The 22,670-nt window shown below is 47.6% G+C and overlaps 1 protein-coding gene across 1 annotated transcript in view; it reads left to right on the top strand.

The window, feature by feature from the left end:
• LOC146870720 (zinc finger homeobox protein 2-like) overlaps positions 1-22,670 on the top strand; it is a 910,344-nt gene that overhangs the window by 644,077 nt on the left and 243,597 nt on the right. The window lies entirely within an intron of this gene.

Here is a 22,670-nt window from a genome sequence, read left to right as displayed (position 1 = left end):
CTGATGCTCCGTCCATCACCACCCCCTTTTATACTGCTTTGTTCGCTATAAGTTGGCAGGGTATGCTCAGAGAGTGAGTCCCTTGCTCACTTTGCCACTGGATTCAAGCAAGCCTGGCTGAAGACGGCTGAAATGCCAGAAACCGGTCCTAGGAAGCTTGTTTCCTGTCCAGGGAAGGCATGGCTTGGCAGTTCGGGCTGGACTGTCCCATAAGGCACAGGGTCAGACTGATTTGCATATGGCCATGTCTGAACTGGGGTGGCAGAGTGGACTAAAGAACGGTGTTGGATCAAACCCAGATTTGTTGACTGGGTGTGAGTGTTTGATTGGTTCTGATGCTCCGTCCATCACCACCCCCTTTTATACTGCTTTGTTCGCCATAAGTTGGCAGGGTATGCTCAGACGTGAGTCCCTTGCTCACTTTGCCACTGGATTCAAGCAAGCCTGGCTGAAGACGGCTGAAATGCCAGAACCCGGTCCTAGGAAGCTTGTTTCCTGTCCAGGGAAGGCATGGCTTGGCAGTTCGGGCTGGACTGTTCCCATGAGGCACAGGGTCAGACTGATTTGCATATGGCCATGTCTGAACTGGGATGGCAGAGTGGACTAAAGAGCGGTGTTGGTTCAAACCCAGATCTGTTGACTGGGTGTGAGTGTTTGATTGGTTCTGATGCTCCGTCCATCACCACCCCCTTTTATACTGCTTTGTTCGCTATAAGTTGGCAGGGTATGCTCAGACGTGAGTCCCTTGCTCACTTTGCCACTGTATTCAAGCAAGCCTGGCTGAAGACGGCTGAAATGCCAGAAACCGCTCCTAGGAAGCTTGTTTCCTGTCCAGGGAAGGCATGGCTTGGCAGTTCGGGCTGGACTGTTCCCATAAGGCACAGGGTCAGACTGATTTGCATATGGCCATATCTGCACTGGAGTGGCAGAGTGGACTAAAGAACGGTGTTGAATGAAACCCAGATCTGTTGACTGGGTGTGAGTGTTTGATTGGTTCTGATGCTCCGTCCATCACCACCCCCTTTTATACTGCTTTGTTCGCCATAAGTTGGCAGGGTATGCTCAGACGTGAGTCCCTTGCTCACTTTGCCACTGGATTCAAGCAAGCCTGGCTGAAGACGGCTGAAATGCCAGAACCCGGTCCTAGAAAGCTTGTTTCCTGTCCAGGGAAGGCATGGCTTGGCAGTTCAGGCTGGACTGTTCCCATGAGGCACAGGGTCAGACTGATTTGCATATGGCCATGTCTGAACTGGGTTGGCAGAGTGGACTAAAGAACGGTGTTGGTTCAAACCCAGATCTGTTGACTGGGTGTGAGTTTGTGATTGGTTCTGATGCTCCGTCCATCACCACCCCCTTTTATACTGCTTTGTTCGCTATAAGTTGGCAGGGTATGCTCAGACGTGAGTCCCTTGCTCACTTTGCCACTGGATTCAAGCAAGCCTGGCTGAAGACGGCTGAAATGCCAGAAACCGGTCCTAGGAAGCTTGTTTCCTGTCCAGGGAAGGCATGGCTTGGCAGTTCGGGCTGGACTGTTCCCATAAGGCACAGGGTCAGACTGATTTGCATATGGCCATGTCTGAACTGGGGTGGCAGAGTGGACTAAAGAACGGTGTTGGATCAAACCCAGATCTGTTGACTGGGTGTGAGTGTTTGATTGGTTCTGATGCTCCGTCCATCACCACCCCCTTTTATACTGCTTTGTTCGCCATAAGTTGGCAGGGTATGCTCAGACGTGAGTCCCTTGCTCACTTTGCCACTGGATTCAAGCAAGCGTGGCTGAAGACGGCTGAAATGCCAGAAACCGGTCCTAGGAAGCTTGTTTCCTGTCCAGGGAAGGCATGGCTTGGCAGTTTGGGCTGGACTGTTCCCATGAGGCACAGGGTCAGACTGATTTGCATATGGCCATGTCTGAACTGGGTTGGCAGAGTCGACTAAAGAACTGTGTTGGATGAAACCCAGATCTGTTGACTGGGTGTGAGTGTTTGATTGGTTCTGATACTCCGTCCATCACCACCCCCTTTTATACTGCTTTGTTCGCCATAAGTTGGCAGGGTATGCTCAGACGTGAGTCCCTTGCTCACTTTGCCACTGGATTCAAGCAAGCCTGGCTGAAGACGGCTGAAATGCCAGAAACCGGTCCTAGGAAGCTTGTTTCCTGTCCAGGGAAGGCATGGCTTGGCAGTTCGGTCTGGACTGGTCCCATGAGGCACAGGGTCAGACTGATTTGCATATGGCCATGTCTGAACTGGGGTGGCAGAGTGGACTAAAGAACGGTGTTGGATCAAACCCAGATCTGTTGACTGGGTGTGAGTGTTTGATTGGTTCTGATGCTCCGTCCATCACCACCCCCTTTTATACTGCTTTGTTCGCCATTAGTTGGCAGGGTATGCTCAGACGTGAGTCCCTTGCTCACTTTGCCACTGGATTCAAGCAAGCCTGGCTGAAGACGGCTGAAATGCCAGGAACCGGTCCTAGGAAGCTTGTTTCCTGTCCAGGGAAGGCATGGCTTGGCAGTTTGGGCTGGACTGTTCCCATGAGGCACAGGGTCAGGCTGATTTGCATATGGCCATGTCTGAACTGGGTTGGCAGAGTCGACTAAAGAACTGTGTTGGATGAAACCCAGATCTGTTGACTGGGTGTGAGTGTTTGATTGGTTCTGATACTCCGTCCATCACCACCCCCTTTTATACTGCTTTGTTCGCCATAAGTTGGCAGGGTATGCTCAGACGTGAGTCCCTTGCTCACTTTGCCACTGGATTCAAGCAAGCCTGGCTGAAGACGGCTGAAATGCCAGAAACCGGTCCTAGGAAGCTTGTTTCCTGTCCAGGGAAGGCATGGCTTGGCAGTTCGGGCTGGACTGGTCCCATGAGGCACAGGGTCAGACTGATTTGCATATGGCCATGTCTGAACTGGGGTGGCAGAGTGGACTAAAGAACGGTGTTGGATCAAACCCAGATCTGTTGACTGGGTGTGAGTGTTTGATTGGTTCTGATGCTCCGTCCATCACCACCCCCTTTTATACTGCTTTGTTCGCCGTTAGTTGGCAGGGTATGCTCAGACGTGAGTCCCTTGCTCACTTTGCCACTGGATTCAAGCAAGCCTGGCTGAAGACGGCTGAAATGCCAGAACCCGGTCCTAGGAAGCTTGTTTCCTGTCCAGGGAAGGCATGGCTTGGCAGTTCGGGCTGGACTGTTCCCATGAGGCACAGGGTCAGACTGATGTGCATATGGCCATGTCTGAACTGGGATGGCAGAGTGGACTAAAGAACGGTGTTGGTTCAAACCCAGATCTGTTGACTGGGTGTGAGTGTTTGATTGGTTCTGATGCTCCGTCCATCACCACCCCCTTTTATACTGCTTTGTTCGCCATAAGTTGGCAGGGTATGCTCAGACGTGAGTCCCTTGCTCACTTTGCCACTGGATTCAAGCAAGCCTGGCTGAAGACGGCTGAAATGCCAGAAACCGGTCCTAGGAAGCTTGTTTCCTGTCCAGGGAAGGCATGGCTTGGCAGTTTGGGCTGGACTGTTCCCATGAGGCACAGGGTCAGACTGATTTGCATATGGCCATGTCTGAACTGGGGTGGCAGAGTGGACTAAAGAACGGTATTGGATCAAACCCAGATCTGTTGACTGGGTGTGAGTGTTTGATTGGTTCTGATGCTCCGTCCATCACCACCCCCTTTTATACTGCTTTGTTCGCCATAAGTTGGCAGGGTATGCTCAGACGTGAGTCCCTTGCTCACTTTGCCACTGGATTCAAGCAAGCCTGGCTGAAGACGGCTGAAATGCCAGAAACCGGTCCTAGGAATCTTGTTTCCTCAGACATGGCCATATGCAAATCAGTCTGACCCTGTGCCTCATGGGAACAGTCCAGCCCGAACTGCCAAGCCATGCCTTCCCTGGACAGGAAACAAGCTTCCTAGGACCGGTTTCTGGCATTTCAGCCGTCTTCAGCCAGGCTTGCTTGAATCCAGTGGCAAAGTGAGCAAGGGACTCACGTCTGAGCATACCCTGCCAACTTATGGCGAACAAAGCAGTAAAAAAGGGGGTGGTGATGGACGGAGCATCAGAACCAATCAAACACTCACACCCAGTCAACAGATCTGGGTTTGATCCAACACCGTTCTTTAGTCCACTCTGCCACCCCAGTTCAGACATGGCCATATGCAAATCAGTCTGACCCTGTGCCTCATGGGAACAGTCCAGCCCGAACTGCCAAGCCATGCCTTCCCTGACTGGGGTGGCAGAGTGGACTAAAGAACGGTGTTGGATCAAACCCAGATCTGTTGACTGGGTGTGAGTGTTTGATTGGTTCTGATGCTCCGTCCATCACCACCCCCTTTTATACTGCTTTGTTCGCCATAAGTTGGCAGGGTATGCTCAGACGAGAGTCCCTTGCTCACTTTGCCACTGGATTCAAGCAAGCCTGGCTGAAGACTGCTGAAATGCCAGAAACCGGTCCTTGGAAGCTTGTTTCCTGTCCAGGGAAGGCATGGCTTGGCAGTTTGGGCTGGACTGTTCCCATGAGGCACAGGGTCAGACTGATTTGCATATGGCCATGTCTGAACTGGGGTGGCAGAGTGGACTAAAGAACGGTGTTGGATCAAACCCAGATCTGTTGACTGGGTGTGAGTGTTTGATTGGTTCTGATGCTCCGTCCATCACCACCCCCTTTTATACTGCTTTGTTCGCCATAAGTTGGCAGGGTATGCTCAGACGTGAGTCCCTTGCTCACTTTGCCACTGGATTCAAGCAAGCCTGGCTGAAGACGGCTGAAATGCCAGAAACCGGTCCTAGGAAGCTTGTTTCCTGTCCAGGGAAGGCATGGCTTGGCAGTTCGGGCTGGACTGTTCCCATGAGGCACAGGGTCAGACTGATTTGCATATGGCCATGTCTGAACTGGGGTGGCAGAGTGGACTAAAGAATGGTGTTGGATCAAACCCAGATCTGTTGACTGGGTGTGAGTGTTTGATTGGTTCTGATGCTCCGTCCATCACCACCCCCTTTTTTACTTCTTTGTTCGCCATAAGTTGGCAGGGTATGCTCAGACGTGAGTCCCTTGCTCACTTTGCCACTGGATTCAAGCAAGCCTGGCAGAAGACGGCTGAAATGCCAGAAACCGGTCCTAGGAAGCTTGTTTCCTGTCCAGGGAAGGCATGGCTTGGCAGTTCGGGCTGGACTGTTCCCATGAGGCACAGGGTCAGACTGATTTGCATATGGCCGTGTCTGAACTGGGGTGGCAGAGTGGACTAAAGAACGGTGTTGGATGAAACCCAGATCTGTTGACTGGGTGTGAGTGTTTGATTGGTTCTGATGCTCTGTCCATCACCACCCCCTTTTATACTGCTTTGTTCGCCATTAGTTGGCAGGGTATGCTCAGACGTGAGTCCCTTGTTCACTTTGCCACTGGATTCAAGCAAGCCTGGCTGAAGACGGCTGAAATGCCAGAAACCGGTCCTAGGAAGCTTGTTTCCTGTCCAGGGAAGGCATGGCTTGGCAGTTTGGGCTGGACTGTTCCCATGAGGCACAGGGTCAGACTGATTTGCATATGGCCATGTCTGAACTGGGGTGGCAGAGTGGACTAAAGAACGGTGTTGGATCAAACCCAGATCTGTTGACTGGGTGTGAGTGTTTCATTGGTTCTGATGCTCCGTCCATCACCACCCCTTTTTTATACTGCTTTGTTCGCCATAAGTTGGCTGGGTATGCTCAGACGTGAGTCCCTTGCTCACTTTGCCACTGGATTCAAGCAAGCCTGGCTGAAGACGGCTGAAATGCCAGAAACCGGTCCTAGGAAGCTTGTTTCCTGTCCAGGGAAGGCATGGCTTGGCAGTTCGGGCTGGACTGTTCCCATGAGGCACAGGGTCAGACTGATTTGCATATGGCCGTGTCTGAACTGGGGTGGCAGAGTGGACTAAAGAACGGTGTTGGATGAAACCCAGATCTGTTGACTGGGTGTGAGTGTTTATTTGGTTCTGATGCTCCGTCCATCACCACCCCCTTTTATACTGCTTTGTTCGCCATTAGTTGGCAGGGTATGCTCAGACGTGAGTCCCTTGCTCACTTTGCCACTGGATTCAAGCAAGCCTGGCTGAAGACGGCTGAAATGCCAGAAACCGGTCCTAGGAAGCTTGTTTCCTGTCCAGGGAAGGCATTGCTTGGCAGTTCGGGCTGGACTGTTCCCATGAGGCACAGAGTCAGAGTGATTTGCATATGGCCATGTTTGAACTGGGGTGGCAGAGTGGACTAAAGAACGGTGTTGGATCAAACCCAGATCTGTTGACTGGGTGTGAGTGTTTGATTGGTTCTGATGCTCCGTCCATCACCACCCCCTTTTATACTGCTTTGTTCGCCATAAGTTGGCAGGGTATGCTCAGACGTGAGTCCCTTGCTCACTTTGCCACTGGATTCAAGCAAGCCTGGCTGAAGACTGCTGAAATGCCAGAAACCGGTCCTAGGAAGCTTGTTTCCTGTCCAGGGAAGGCATGGCTTGGCAGTTCGGGCTGGACTGTTCCCATGAGGCACAGGGTCAGACTGATTTGCATATGGGCATGTCTGAACTGGGGTGGCAGAGTGGACTAAAGAACGGTGTTGGATCAAACCCAGATCTGTTGACTGGGTGTGAGTGTTTGATTGGTTCTTATGCTCCGTCCATCACCACCCCCTTTTATACTGCCAGACTGGTGTTGGGCATCTCAAAATACACCCCAATAGCGAAAGAATTACAGAAGTTGCACTGGATCCCAGTTAGGAAGCGTACCCGCTTCAAGGCTTTGTGTCATGTTCATAAGGCACTTTACGGAGAAGGACCGGCATATTTAAAAGAGTGATTGTACTGGTATATTCCAAATAGACCACTACGTTCATCTGATGCCAAATTGGTTTATGTGCCGTTTGTAAAAAAAGAGCCACATGGGGTGGCAGGAGCTTTGTAGTCAATGCAGCTAGAGCTTGGAATCAGCTTCCTCTGTATCTGAGAGGTATGTCGAACCTCTTGGCTTTTCGAAAAGCCTTAAAGACTTGGCTGTTTGCGGACTAACTGGACTCGGGTCTGTATCCCTCAGGAAGTTTCACATAGTGCCAGGACACCTATGGGTAACAGTGCGCTCAATAAATGCTATAACATAACATAGCATAACATATTGTAAGGGACTTCTTCCACAACCCCCACTCTGATCAAATCCTGAACAATGTGTATTAATGCTTCTTCGTCTTCCCGAGATATTTTATATTGGGGCAGTCGAGGCAACAAAGCACCTTCCTTCACTTGAATATGTACTGGTGGAATAACCATGTGTCCCACATCGGTATCTGATGTAGCCCACAAAGTACTAGGTAATGATGCCAGAGCAACATCCTCTTTAATGAGACAAGACCTCTCAACCATTGGATAGTTATCATTTAAAATAACACGCACACCTTCTGGGGAACAACGTATTGTAGCACAGAAATGTTTAAACATATCGATACCCACAATGTTATCCGGCGTGTTAGGGGAAAGCAGAAATGGACATGCTGCAGTGAATTTATCAAGACTAAATGCAAGTGGCTGTGACAGTGGGCTAAGTGTAGGTGTCCCGTCGAACCCTATCGATGTTATCATTGTGCCAGACAGGGGAGCCTTGGGAACCAATTGTTTAGACAGAGCACTATGAGTAGCTCCTGTATCAACCACAAACTGATCAGTAGAACCCAAGACGTTTGCATCAACATAGGGACCCCTCTGATCTATTGGGACCTGAACCGGTTCCTTAACCCATCCTAGGCATTCCTATGCATAATCAAAATCCTTGAGACCATCAACCGAATAATCAGACATTTGATATTGGGTTCGTCTATCAAAGGTATTAGAAGAATTTGGGTTGTGTTCAACTGCCTCAAATCTGGTACGATTATCCATGCCTCCCCTATTTCCAAAGTTCCCTGGGCGGCCTCTCATACTTCCTCTACCCCGCTGATACTGCTGATCCCGCGAAAGGGGGCACTCAGAATGCCAATGTCCAATCTCTTTACAATAAGCACACTGATCAGAAGACAAAGTTGCTCGAGGGAAAAGGGGTACACCAGGGCGATACATCGCACGTCCACCTCGTCCACCTCCTCTAAATGTTGGACCATAGACTTGAGCCAACATAACTTTTGTTTTTAAATCCTTAACCTTTTTATCCAACCTTGCCTTTTGCTTCCAATTCCTGACGCTCATGATACTGGGCCATAGTCAAAAGAAAGACTGGGGAAGACGTAGTCCATGAACTCTCGCTGGCCTTTAGGCAACTAGCTATTTCTGGCAACAAATTTGTTTACGAACAGATGCCTACCCGTGTCATCTGTTAATGACTGCCCACTAAAATCATGGAATGTCTCTTCAAATTGCGTAAAGAAATCAGAAACTGACTCATCCGCTTTCTGTTTACAAGACACTAATGTAGTCCAATCTATTTTCTTAGGGGCTATAAGAGTTTTCAATTTAGTCACAATAGCTTCGGGAAGATCTAATATCTCCTGTTGTGGTTTCTGCGCAGGCTCTCTAGCCGCATCTATTTCCTCTAAATGCACCCAAGTATCACCATAGGCTACATTATCATCTACATTCCGAATTGATCTCCACATATCATGGGGCAAAATAAGTCCAAAAAATATGTCAATATCTGGCAGAGTCATAGTACAGGAGCTAATAGCTCCTTCCACTTCTTCATAAAAAGCGGACGGATTTTTCCGCGGGTCGGGCAAAGCAGCTTTAAGAGCCATAACATCTGCTCTACTCCAAGGAGTGTAGACCCAATTATAGACAAAATATCCCTTGGCATCATCTGAATCTTTATCGTCATTCGTTCCCGCTCCCTTTGGGAGAACATACAGAGGTGCTGCTTCACGCATGGGTTTCATATTAACTACAGTATCACTAGTATCTTTATCTGTCCCCGTAGCTCCCTCTTGTCGCTCCAGGGTCTGAACTGGTCGTTCAGTTGTAGCTTTACCAGCTGCTTTTTTCTCCTCTCGCAGACGGAACGTGTCAGTGCGCAATTTAACCACTCGCCTAATTAGATCAGGCACCTGTGAAGGAAGAAAGGTGCCATCACTTAATTGTTTATAATCAGAATTTATATCAGAGGGCTCTAGATCATCAGAATGTTTTCTAAAACTGAGTATTACTTTCCAAGTAAACGTCTCTACAAAATATAACTGCTCTAAATCTTTCCACTGCTGAACCCTTGCTACAAGTTCTGGAGCAGAGGCAGTCTCACGAGCTGCTTTATGAGCAGCAGATCGAAGAGTAGCCTTGCCTTCAGTAGTCAAAGTAGAGCGAGTCTTCCGCCCATCTTGCTAATCTTTATCTTTTTCTTCTGAAGACAAATGCTCCTCATCAGAAACCTCATTCTCAGGGGCACTAGGGAATTTATACGGGGGTGGAAGTCTATCTAACAAGATGGAATCATCCTGTGGTTTATTAAGTATGGGATAAATAGGGCGCCTAATAGGGTACTTGCCAGTTACCTCTAAACAACTCTCCCTTTCTTCTTTTTCTTTTATTGCATTCATCTCCTTATTTTTTAATTCTAACGCTTTTTGATATATCGTTTTACGCTGTTCTTTTTCTGCTATAGCTTCTTCTTTCCTCACTCTCTTGCACTTCTTTCTCCCACATTCGTACACAATCAAACATATCTTGTCGACTTTTATGCTTAAACAGACACTGCTCTACATACTGAATCTTTTTAAAATCAAATGACCCATTCACAGGCCATCGTAAATCAGGATCCTTTTTCGTATATTTGTTCCACAGTGTACTATACATTATGGAAGAAATACCATATTTAATGTACATATGCCTATTAGGTGTCCCCTCTGGGGGAGCTGGCTGACTTCTTTCTAAATCCATTTTGCTACCACCAACCCAGCAACACAACCTACGGAGTGTGCTAGGAGCAGGCATGCTACCAACATTTTTTAAAATATTACTTCCCAGATATGTCAAAGTAGAGAAAAATCTCCACATTATCTGCCTTTATCTTTTGCAAGAGATAAACAGACCAACAAAACCAGAATCTTGGCCAAGCAAATCCAAAATCAAGAGTGCCGCTTCAGCTACCTTACCAAACAATAGTCTCCAACCTCCAACTGCCAATCTCTTGGTCGACCTAATGGTCACTGCAAAACTTGCGCCAAAGGAAGTCTCAGTCGGGACCGGCCACCACCTGGAGGGTCAAATCGAGAAAAACGGAACAGTTGCTTCGGTCTGAATAGACAAGGGTCTCCTCATGCAGGACGTCTCCTCAGCAAGATTCCATTCCTCCGTCAAGACCACTCCTTCGGGTGGCCGCGTCTCCGATGAGCCCCACGAGTCGGGCGCCAAACTGTGGAAATGTGACTTTTTAAGGGGCACACTGATGCAGGGGTCACCCTTCTCTGTCCACGGGTCCTTAAACCAACAAAATAGAGATTGGCACTGAAGCTGGAATTCAAATAACAAGTTTATTAATCATTCATGAGTGGGACTACGTCAATACAACACCCTCAACTGCTGCAGGAGGTAGTACATGGAATACAGAGACCATGGTGCTTATATACACCCTTTGTTGCAGAGTAATCATGTAGTTACAAATAGAAGGTACAAGCATACACAGGAATAGTTACAGCCAGACATGGGCAGATGGGAAATCACTTAGTTAGCAAAGTGGGAGGGCGAACAGAACTGCTTACAGTTGCAAGACACACTTGACAGTTATGTCTTTAGTCAGGTGCATTCTAGCAGCTACAGGCCTTTTCTCAGCACTTATACATTGCTTGAGCTTAGAAGGAGTTAACTAAAGCTGATGACTCAAGCAGAATAGAAAAGCAAGCAACAGTGAAGACGGAAGAGTCACCAGGCTAACAAAATGGATGCTGCAAACAAGATGGCTTCAGCTCATGCTAACAGGAATTATTTTCAATTCCCACACAGCTGGAGGTGAAAAGAAAAGCTCCCTCGCTGCCTGCATGTTGCTGCTGGGAATCGAAAGCAGACAACATGGAGGCACTGCTGAACTTGTCCTGGTGCCTGAAATTTACACCAGGACACGTTCAGCATATTTCTATGGGGTCCAACTTCTTGTCAGGCGGGACGGCGTCCACCCTGTGAAAAGAGTGGGCGGACGCCGTGTACCCGCCTGTACCCCCGACTTGTGCACTGTGCAAGACAAGTGTCACTAGTACCTGTGGGTGGGTGGTGCATGAGGATCCATGGGGTGAAGGGGACTTGGTTTAAAAGTAAACTGTGAGGCATTAGTGTGAGAAAGTGGCTCTGTATATACTGTTCCCAAATTGGTACAGTGTGTACAGAGTCCACAGTCCCCAGAGGTTTGGCAGAGGCTAAAGTTAGATATAACCTTACTCTCTAAAGTGGTAGCTTGGTCGAGCAGTAAGGCAGTATCAGAGGACAGTGTAAAGCATTTTGATGTACACACTCAGTCCGCAAATGGTTCCACACACTCAATAACTGAACTCTAGGCCAATGGTTTGTATATAGAAAATATATGCTTGTTTTATTTTAGAACCAACAATAGGCATTAAAATATAATTTCTCAGAATGAGATGCTGTAGGTAAATACTTGTGCAATATGCAATTGACTTTTGTAAATAATTACAAGTTGTTGCAATAGGCAGCACAATTCTAAACACAATAATGCATTGAGTTCAATGGAAGTTTCAAGTTATTTGCAATAGATTACTTATAGATTACTTTTGGAATTCCAGGACTGGATCCTAGATTCAGTCCTTAGACAGTACTTAGAAACAAGTGATAAAAGTCGACTTAATTACTGTGGTGATTTTTAGATAATATTTTGCTATTTTAAAAGTTGACAGAAAATATTTCATGGAAAACAGTCAATGATTCCCTATGGCAGTAATTTCACGTTGCAGGTATAGTATGTTCTCGTTACTTTTGTAATCCAGTACTGGGTGCGTAGACTCAGTACTGGGACCTTTATCCAAAACAGGTAAGTAATTACGTTTTCAGAAATTATACGATTTTTAAAGAATATTTAAAGTTTTCAGAAATTGACAGAAGAAATTTCACAGAAAAACAGTCAATGATTTCCTATGGGAGAAAATTGGGTTACTGGTAAGTACAGTTGTAAGTATTTTTCAGAGTCAGTGCTGGGCACCAAGATCCAGCACTGGGAGCTCACCTAATAGCAGGTGAGTATTTTCATTTTCATTACTCGGCTGATTTTTGGTGAATATTTTAGGTTTTGAAAAGTCCACAATTTCAGGAAAAACCAGTCAATGTTACCCTATGGAGAAAACTGAGTTATCGGTTTAAAGGTAAGTACTCGACTGGCAGAGTTAAGGTTCTGGGCATAGACTCAGGGGTCTCCCAGGGTCAGGTAGTTACAATTGGTTCACCCTCAGCGGCACGGGGGTGGCCGGGTGCAGAGAGAGTTAGGCCCAATGTTATCCTATGAGAGGTAGGGGGGCCTTGGTTGGTGGCTGCTGACTAGCAGGCCACGCGGCTGTGGGAGCTGGGCTCCTGGTCCCTTACTCAGGGCAAGTGGGGAAGTAGTTAGGTGTAGAGATTGCACTGCCAGGGCCACTCGGGCGGCTGGGTGCAGGGTGCTTTTGATCCTTCGGGCGCTCAATTGATTTCAATGGGAAAGCTTCGGTTTAGAAAAAGACTGCAAGCTCGGGGACGAAGATTCTTCAGGTGCCACCACCACTTCGAGAGGTAAGTTGGGTAGTTGGAGGATAGGTAGGTACCCCGGGATTGGGCACAGGGGGCCGTGGGGCGCCGGGTGCAGGGGTGCCTTTTGGTGTCGGGAAAGCTTACCCTCAGTTGATCGCGGTTGGGGGGGGCACCTGGTTCTGAGGCTGCAGGCTTCTTCAGGAGCGTCGAGGGAAGTCCTTGGGTGCCTGACTCTGGGTCACAGTCGCCGTGGGGTCGTCCTCGTGGTCTTTGTTCACTCCGGCACTGGCCAGGCTTGGCGGGTGCAGAGTGTGAAGGGTTCGCGGTTCCGGGCTGGTGCCAGGGATTAGAAGTAGATTTTGAGTAGAGCCTCTACTCATGGGAGTCCCAGGGGCTTAGAGCCAAAAGGGAGTCAGGTCCTCCGGGGTTTGTGAGGTTGCTGGCCACAAGAGATGCCGGTTTGGAGCAGGAGCAGGTTCGAGGGTCGACAGGCCGGTAGGGCTGGGGCCAAAGCAGTTGGTGTCTTCCTCTTTTTAGCAGCTGCAGGGCAGGTCTTCTTTCTTCTAGCTCTTCTTCGGATTTCGGAATCTGGAATCTGGGGAAGGAAGGTTCAGGGTGCCCCTAAATGCTAGATTTAGGGGCGTTACAGGTAGGTGAAGGGCAGGGACCAATGGGTCCCTGTCCTGGGGTGGGTACACCCCCTATCCTGCCTTTCTCCTGTGGGAGGGGGGGGCAGTAGCCTAATCCTGATTGGGCAGGGCTTCCCATCTTCAAGATGGCGAGAGCCCGGAGATGTGCTTCACCTCGCCTCCCCCACCTGAGGGGTGGGGTTGGCAGGCTGGCACATCCCCTGTCCTTATTTGGGGTTTCCGGCCAAGCTTCCTGCCAGAGTGGGGGGTTTCAGTTGCCTGGGGAAGCTCACAGAGGCGGCATGCCTTTGAAGCTTCCCCCTGCCCATCCTGGGGGAGGAGATTTAGCACCTCGCCCAGGATGTGCATTGTTGCAGGCCCAGGAGAGCAGGGGCTCTCCTACCCAGGGGTCCAGCAACATGTCTGCTGTGTGGCAGCCTAGGCAGCCTCAGAACAGACGTGGATTGAAGGTTAGGTTTTAGGGGGCATCTCTAAGATGCCCTCTGGGGTGTTTGGTACATTAAATCCCACACTGGCATCAGTGCGGGTTTAATGTGCTGAGAAGTTTGATACCAAACTTCTCAGTCTTCAGTGTTGCCATTATGGTGCTGTGGAGTTCGTGTTTGACGAGCTCTCAGCACCATGTGCTCTTAAATGGCAGCACTGCACTTACAGTGCCCAGGAATGGACCTGGGTACTGTAGGGGCACAGGGCTCCTGCTCCTGTGCCCACACCACTGGCATCGGGCACCCAGCTAGAGGGGTGGCTGATGTATGCCATGGCAGTGTAGGTGATGGGCATGGCACACAGGGATGTGTGTCATGTCGACTTTGTTTTTGTCTTGCACCCAAACACTCAGCCTGCAAAGCCAGTGTGTGTGTGTAAGGGTACAGGGCCTCTAAGGGTGGCACAATGAGTGCTGCAGCCCTTAGAGGCCTTCCCTGGTCACAAGGCCCTGGGTACCTAGGGTACCATTTACCAGGGGCTGACATGTGGCCAGGGTTTGCCAATTTATGTTTTGTGTTTTAGGGAAGGAACATAGGCCCTGGGCACCTGATTGGCAGGAGTCCAGGGCACATTCAGTCAAAGTACATTCTGCAATTCAGCAAAAAGTGGGGGCATACCATGCAAGAAAGATGGCACTTTCTCACAATTAGGACTAAAAGTGTTTGGACCTCTCAGGTGTGGGGTGGGGTCTGGAAGTCCTCTGTAAGAGATGGGGATGGGCCATGATCATCAAATGAGTAGTGGGTGCTGTGAGGACCCGAGGTGGCTGGTCTTAAAGTAGTAGGACATTAGGATACAGGGGGCTCTGGCACCCGGGCAGGAGGTAGGGTAGGAATATTCAGGTGGCCCAGAACTCAAAGCTGTTTTCAATTGGAGGTTTCTGGGAGCAAGGGGTAGGATGGGAATCTAGGGTGTATATGGATCCTAGAGTCTGGAGCTGCCTAGTTACAGAGTAACGGTGCTCCATGCAAATCCAGCTGGTCAATCGTGTCTTGGGGGACCTAACCAGAATGGGTAGAGAGGTAGCCTAAACTCCCCTACATTACCACCCATTTACTTTATTTATGTTTGCCCGCCCACAAGATTAAAAACAAGCGGGTCTGTATCTCCGACCCTACTCGGCATGCTTCAGCGCCTGATTATTGCACTTTTTTCAGTGCTTGTCGCAGACGCAATAGATTCAGTGACCAAGAGACTTACTTGTAGCAGAGTATCATGAGGGATTCCCATCGCCGTTTGGCCTTGCCAGCTGCAGTCTCCTGGGGTGTAGACTTAGGGCTAAAAGTGCCATTTGCTCTAGCCTGTACCTCCGAGTCTACCACTACAAATCGTTAATTCTCTATTGTTTCTTTCCACACACACTTAAACATCACACAACTCATCATCAATACACATCATGATCATTAGGAGCCCACGTATAAATAATACTTGCACTAGAGGAGGTGGTGGGGAATTAGATTTCAGAGGGTGCCAGCATAATAGAGCAGGGGTTGGAGTTTGACGATCAGGGGGATCGTGGTACTAGAGTAGGGGTGGTATCAGTGTCCAAAGGGTACTGGCACTAGAGCAGATGCTGGGGCATAAGGATCCAGGAAGAGGGTTGTAAATATCCCTTGAGGATCCTGACACCAGACCAGAGATAGAATTGTCAGTGTCCAAATGGTCCTCGCATTAGAGCAGGTGCGGAGAGAGTGGCTGTGCAGGTAGTATCAGAGGGAGCGCAGGATTGGGAAGCCAAACCCAACTGTTAAAGGCAAAAGCAAACACACAATCGGTGTCATCAGGCTCAGTATATCACCAAGATAATGCATGGTTTGATATGTATCTAAAACCTTGAGCTTAAACGAAGAAAATCATGTAACCTTATGCATAAGCACCCAGTAAACAACTGATGTTTTCAGCATAGCTTATGCCACGAACATCCCAAAAGACCCTGAAAATACCAAACAACCCAAAGGAAGCAAGCAATAAATAATTAGAAGCAACTTAGCTCAGATGCCATAATCAATAATAAAAAAAAACACTAGTTTAATTAGCTATCCACAACAAACGACCCATGCAAAGGCCCCCAAACTGAGAACTTCTCATAAAATCAGTAAAAGATTTTGACAAAATGAAATCGCCGGTAGGAAATCATTGTACACCATTTCAACAACAGATAGGTCTAAAATGGTGTTCTTACAGTGAATAAATACAGATGCGCAGATGAAATCACAGAACGGATGATCAATGACAGTTTGTACCAAATCCAAAAAATACAGCAAACTCTTTATCATCATGATGCATACAATTTGGGTACAAACCTCACACCAGGGTTCATATCACAGATGGGGCTCACTGCCCTGGTCTGTACTGCGGCACACCTTTAACTGGGTGTGCCGAACGCACACCGACTCAGTGCACCCTATCACAATGAATGACCTTCCCTCAGCACAGCTGCACCACAAACTCACGCCTGCTATGGGAGCAGCTCATTAGCGAAAGGTGGACTGGCTGTTGGAAACCACTGATCGCTTTTCCCCATGCAGGGAGCGACTTGGCTTGCAATTCAAATGGGGGACAGCCATCCCCCTTCAGGCAGGGGCAGCGAATTACTTTACACGCCTGAAGAGGCTGTCGAGCAAGGAGAGGTCCATAGAACTACTTAGCCCCATTGCAATAGGCAACCTCGTAGGGACGCACTGACTTTGCCTCTGCGCTTCCCTCTATATTATGGAGTGGGCGAAGAGGCAAAGTGTTTTCTCATTCGAGTGGGTCTACAAATTCAAACAACATTCAAACTGGGGCATTTGTGCACGAATGGAACTGAAGTAACCGTGTTCCATCTCAGGCCAATCTTCAGTCTCTGGATTCAAAACCAAAGACTCCAAGGCCTCAGGTCTGACACATAGTGGCTAACTAATAACATGTATGTTATATGTAGGTGACCAGGTCAACATCACATTCTTAATTGCGCAAAAATAGATTATTGCTCAGGCTACACTTTCCTGGGACTAGGAATTTAAAGTATTTAGAAATTTAAGATATGAGATAAAGACATTGAAAGAAAGTACATATCCCACTGACTGGATAGAGAGAGACGAAATCAGGTACACACGGCACAGCCTCCCTATCTAAACATTAACTCACAATGAGTGCGGTGATCTGCATCATGTGGGAATCAACAAGGTCCCAGAGAACCCAGCGGTTCTGGATAAGAAAAATGTACCCTTTTTTTTGTGGCATGCTTCATCATGGGTGACCTTATCCCGTCCTGATAAGTAATACTACCAGGATGGACTGAACCTAATATAGAGGGAGTTCTAGATAAAGTAACACTGGATAGTCCTAGGGTTCTAGATATTAAAATCACTTCAATGATAAACCAAATAATTTTATTGAAGGTACCCTGGGTAAGATTAAACAAAAGGATATGAAGATGCCCAGGGACTGCAATGACTAGAATTTCTTAATGCACCAATATATTTTGGCTTGTAGGCTGCCTGTATGGGTCGAAGACCTTCTTCAGAGCTAACCATAATCCCTACCTAATCTGTGCAATCGCTCATTCGAGCAGACTTAGTCCTACTTTAGGAAGCTTTTCATACCTCTAAGGGTAATAAATTCAAAATTGATGAAACCTGGGGGAACGTAAAGCAAGAAATTTGATCATGATTGCTATAAATACACCTCTGACGTGAATGCAAACATAAAAGTAGTGTTCACATGGTTAAAGTAGGGGGTAAAACACTAAAAAAGTACTTGGCAAGGCTGAGGGTGTGATTACAGACACATGCTAGCAGTCTTTTTACCCTACGTTCACCATGGTAACACTACTTTCATGCTTGCATTCACATCAGGGGAGCAGCTATTGTCATCATGATTACATTCCTTGCTTGATATTTCTCAAAGTTTCGTCAATTTTGAATTTATTACCCTTAGAGATACGAACATCTTCCTAAACCAGGACTTTCACTCGGTTTGCATGAGTGAATACATAGATTAGGTAGGAATCACTCTTAGCCCTGAAGAAGGAATTTGACCCATAGAGGTATTGTGTATTTAGGGATGCTAATCATAGCTTTTCTATTAATCTTGCCCAAAGTATCTTTGATAAAATCATTCAGTTTACCCTTGAGGTAATTTTAATGTCTGGATCTCTGTGACTATCCAGAGTCATTTATCAGGAACTCCCTCCAAATGGAGGTTTATACCATCCCGATACAATTACCTCACTAGGTCGGGATGCGGTTACCCATGCTAAAGCATGCCACAAAAGTGTGTGAGGCTTCCTTATCCAGACCTGCTGGATTTTCTGGAACTTTGTTAGTCCCCACTTGATGCAAGTCACTGCTCCCGTTGTGAGCTTAGAGAACAGGCACCCCATTCGTTCTACTTTATCAAGAAACATTGATCCACCAACATAATCCATACCAAAATTATTTGTAATCTTTACCTTCCTGGGCCTACATTAGAGTGAAATTTGAAATCCCATATTTAAAAGTAGCATGTTGCTCAGTGTCTAAAATCCTATCTTTTTTTTTATAAACAACACATTTTTTGTAGTTTTAAAACCACAAAGCAAAGTATATTTACATCCACATTTCACTTTCAAATTGTAACCAGCCATTTGACAAACCACATCCCCAAACCATAGTATGCCCTCCACTTCCCCTGTATCTTAACATGCTTCTGTGGACAGCCTTGTGCAACGTAAATAGACTTTTTGAGTGCTCCCGTCCACCACAGCTCTCCATTCCATTCATAGATGGGGCGCTGGGGGAGTTCCATTGGGCAATGTCCCTCTTAGGAATCAGTGGGGCAACAACCACAAGTGTACGGTGAGCTTGGTAGCCTTTAACCTCGTCAACCAGGCCCAGCAGTTCCACCCTGGGGGTCATGTCAAGAATCTGCTCCAATACCTCAGAGAGCTCGGCGCGTACTCTCTGCCAACATGCGGAAATAACCGGACAGGCCCAGACTATGTGATAAAAATCCACTGAAACTGCAGAACAGTTGGAGGTGTGTGGACGCAGCCCGGCCTCCCTCCAATCTGCCTCATCGAGCTCACTGACCCAGCCCTCCCAGCGGAGTCGGACTGTGTCAAAACCATGTGGGGCGTTCACAATGAGCAATCAAAAAACCTGGGAGATTGCACCTCAACTAATGTGACCCATCAGCAGCTTGGCCTCCAGGGGGCTAAATTCTGAGATCTGTGTCGGGTGGGATGTTATCTGAAAGTGTGTTGCGTAGTTGCAGACATTAATGTATTTGTGTTTGAGATTGTAGTGATCTTTTAGGTTTTGAAAGGGCAAAATATGTTTCCCTGCCCAGACAACCCTGTGGACTGTGTTGCTGAGCGAAGGAAGGTCAAACAAGTGATGTCAGGCAGGCTGTAGGGTATTGGCACCTTATAGCACTACCAGAATGCGGTCAAAACCCAACAAGCATTTGCAATGCAATAGGTCTCGCATTTACGTGAGTTTGAGCTATCGACATTGCAAATACCAGTGCCTTTTATTTTTGTTTCCGTTTTAAAAACATAAATAAAAGGCATACTCATTTACAATTCCAATAGCTTAATCTCGTTTAACTGCGAGACCTATTGCATTGCAAATGCTTGTTTTCTTTTCTATCGGTTGGGCTGAATTAGATAGGATCATACACAATCTTGGAGGCGTTCACACTAGAAGACTATATTTGGGTCTCCAAATACCAAATACAGAATATCAGAGCACGATAGCACTAGCAGCCAAACGGGACATTTATCAAAGGGAATGTCGGGTGTTCGAATCCTGACCTGGCAACAAATGCAATTTTTTAAAATTTGTTGTAATTTATGAATTTGGCCAGATTCAATATTATATTAAAAACAACCGTGAATCCTGATAAAGATGCATAAAAGCGCATTAATAACAAAATCAAGGATAGGTTGTCTTTCTAATAAGATATTCATTGCCAAAGAAAACTAGCAAAACCTTCGCGCCATCCCAGGTGCGGCAAATTAAGGGAATTAAGAGTATTTGAAGAGCAGGGGGATGTGGGCCCAGATCACATCCCGCTCTACAGAAGAGATTGACGGGAGGCCCCCAGCTGTTCCGAGGTGAGGATCAGTGTGGGATGAATACGGGTCCCGGTTGGGAGTTTTGATATCTGGCTTGAACGAGGGCAGCAGCAGCGGAAGAAAAGTCCATGGACTGTTTTAAGAATAATGAGGACTCCTATGGGGGCGCTAGCAAGCAATCTTAGTTAGCAGCGGGAATACTGTAAAAGAGAAGCTCAGAAAATTTCAGTCGGGTTTTGTTAGAAAGTAAATCAGAAGGCTACTTGCATGGCTTAAATCTGGGAATACTTTGTAAATGCCTAGGAGTGGCATGGGTGACTGATTTTTTTCTTTTCTATCGGTTGGGCTGAATTAGATAGGATCATACACAATCTAATTAGATGAAATTACTAATAAGTATATACTCTCATTTTCGACTAATAACACTGTTTGATCTGTTATAACTTGCCAGATAAAATTCTCCAGCTAAAGGGATTCAAGGTGCCTATATTGCTGAAGCAAACTCCAATGTGAGCAAGCTAGTAAAAGACGGATGCCATGACCACCATCGTATGAGATATTGTATCGCGCACGCACACTTGTACCAGCCGGCGGGGGAGGGGAATGCCGCTAGGCTTACAGCATAGGTGAAGCATGCAGAAATGCAGCTTAATACAATAAGAAAGAGCTTAATATCAAGTGCACATGGTTAAGGAACTAAGGAACAATCGAATGTGTGGGAACCACAGGACAGAATAAGCAAACTGAAATTACTGCGTCCATCAATAGAAATGCACAATTGTGTAAAAAAAAGAGAGAGGCAGACAATGCAAACAAGCAGGAAGTGGGATAAGGGAGGGGGTGGCAAATGGTGTGCACTTTCGCGGGCGCTTTGATGTTCTCAGTGGCCGCGCGGCTCACTGAGAACATCAAAGCGCCCACGAAATGTACACGCAGGCTGCCAAATGGTGCCCGGCGCACATGCACTGTAGTTGGGGGCCTGAAAAGCACTCGTTTGCACTTCCAAATCCCCGTTTTCTATAGCACTCGCCAGAGCAGTGCTAAAGCGCTGGCTCAGGCGAGACCTAAAAAGGAGAGCTCTCCTTGCTATGTTGGATCTTCCCACCCACCGTTGAGCCAATCGTTAATAACGCTTAGTTGGGAGGCCGAATTGTAACATTGGAAGTTCACTATCCCCAGCCCACCATCATACGAAGACTGTCAACCATTGGGGAATGCTATTCGGAAGCGACCGCCCGATCAAAGAAAGGAAAGGAGCAGAGAGTGGAGTTGTGTGCATGAAACCTGCTCAGGGGATTGCTAGTGGAAAGTGCTGGAATATGTAGAGGAAGGGAGGGAGAATCATTTTGATGAGGGTAATATGGCCCATCACATACAGGGAAAGCTGCGACGACGTCTAGATGTTGCTTTTCATTTTGGACACTAGCGTGGTCAAGTTGAGGTGCCTTGTGAGGTCAGGGAGCAGTAAGATATGAAACCTCAGTTACTTGAAGACGAGGCACCTCACCGGGATATCGGACTGCCACAAGTGTGCGCGGTCGTTGTCTCTGATTGGGACCAGTAGGGATTTGGATGTGTTCACCCGGAGGCCAGAGGCTTCGCCAAATAATGTAAGGATTTTGAGACAACAGGGCCCTGAAGTCTGGGGGTCAGTCAAGAACAATAGAACATTGTCTCTTTAGAAAGTGATCCTCTCCTCTGGCCCTCCATCCCACGACCACCCGTTCAGTTGAGCATCACAGCGTATGAGCCAAGCTAGGGGTTCAATCGCAAGGGTGAATAGTAATGGAGACAGGGGACAGCCCTGCCGCATGCCCCTCTGGATAGGGAAGCGATCCAACTGTGAGCCATTGAACCAGACTTGTGGAAGGGGCTGATGGTAATGTGCACTAATAAGGCACCTCATGTACTTCCCCAGACCAACACATTCAAGGACAGCCTCAAGAAAGGGCCAGTCCACTGTATCGAACGCCTTCTTGAAGTCTAGAAGTAGCAGCACCACTCGAGGATGCTCCCAATCTAGAGGGTGCCACCTGAACCTTTCTGATGCCGTGTCTGGTGCTGCGCCCGGGCATAAATTGCAATTGATTGTGGTGAATTAAATATGGTAAAGTTGGTTGCAGCCGGTTGGCCAGGATTTTTGCATAGAGCTTAATTTTGGTGTTGATGAAGGAAATAGGCCTGTAGTGGGAGCACTTCTTAAGCAGTGGTGTAACAAAACTTGAGGGGCCCCCTGCAAGGTACGCAGATGGGCCCCCCTCCAGACTCAGGAGCTCTCAAGCCAGGGTACTGTGCTGAGCAGGCCCTCTGGAGCTCAGGGGCCTTTGTTGCGCCACTGTTCTTGAGGGGGGTTTCCCCGTTTGGGGATAACTACAATTGAACCGAGGTTTAATCTGGGGGAATACGCCCTGCTTAGCCACTTCTGTATAATGTTTGATTAGGAAGGGGGTCAACTCAGTACTGAACTGGCAGAGTACTCGATCGAGGAAACCATCGGGTCCAGGTGTCTTTCTGGACGACATATTAGATAGGGCAGAGATAATCTTTTCTTCAGTGATGGGTTCGTCCAACTCAAGGGCTAAGGAGGAGGGGTTAGTAGGAAGCGGAATGCCAGGTAATAGTGGGTGTTTACCTTCTGTGGGAGACGAGGTCTGCGAGCGTAAAGGTCCTGATCAAAGGCCACATGAAATCATATCTCTTAAACTGCGGTGTCAAACTAATGGCTGAAATCACAAGTTTGATGTGTGGTGTCATGCTAGTAAAAGTGACTTCACTGCTTTCCAGTACAAGCTGTTAAGATGGAATTGCAAAACCGTCACTAGACTATTA

This window comes from Triturus cristatus, chromosome 1_1 (assembly GCF_964204655.1).
Source record: "Triturus cristatus chromosome 1_1, aTriCri1.1, whole genome shotgun sequence".
NCBI lineage: Eukaryota > Metazoa > Chordata > Amphibia > Caudata > Salamandridae > Triturus > Triturus cristatus.
Note: the sequence above shows the minus strand (reverse complement) of the source record. Positions and strands in the feature narration are given on the sequence as shown.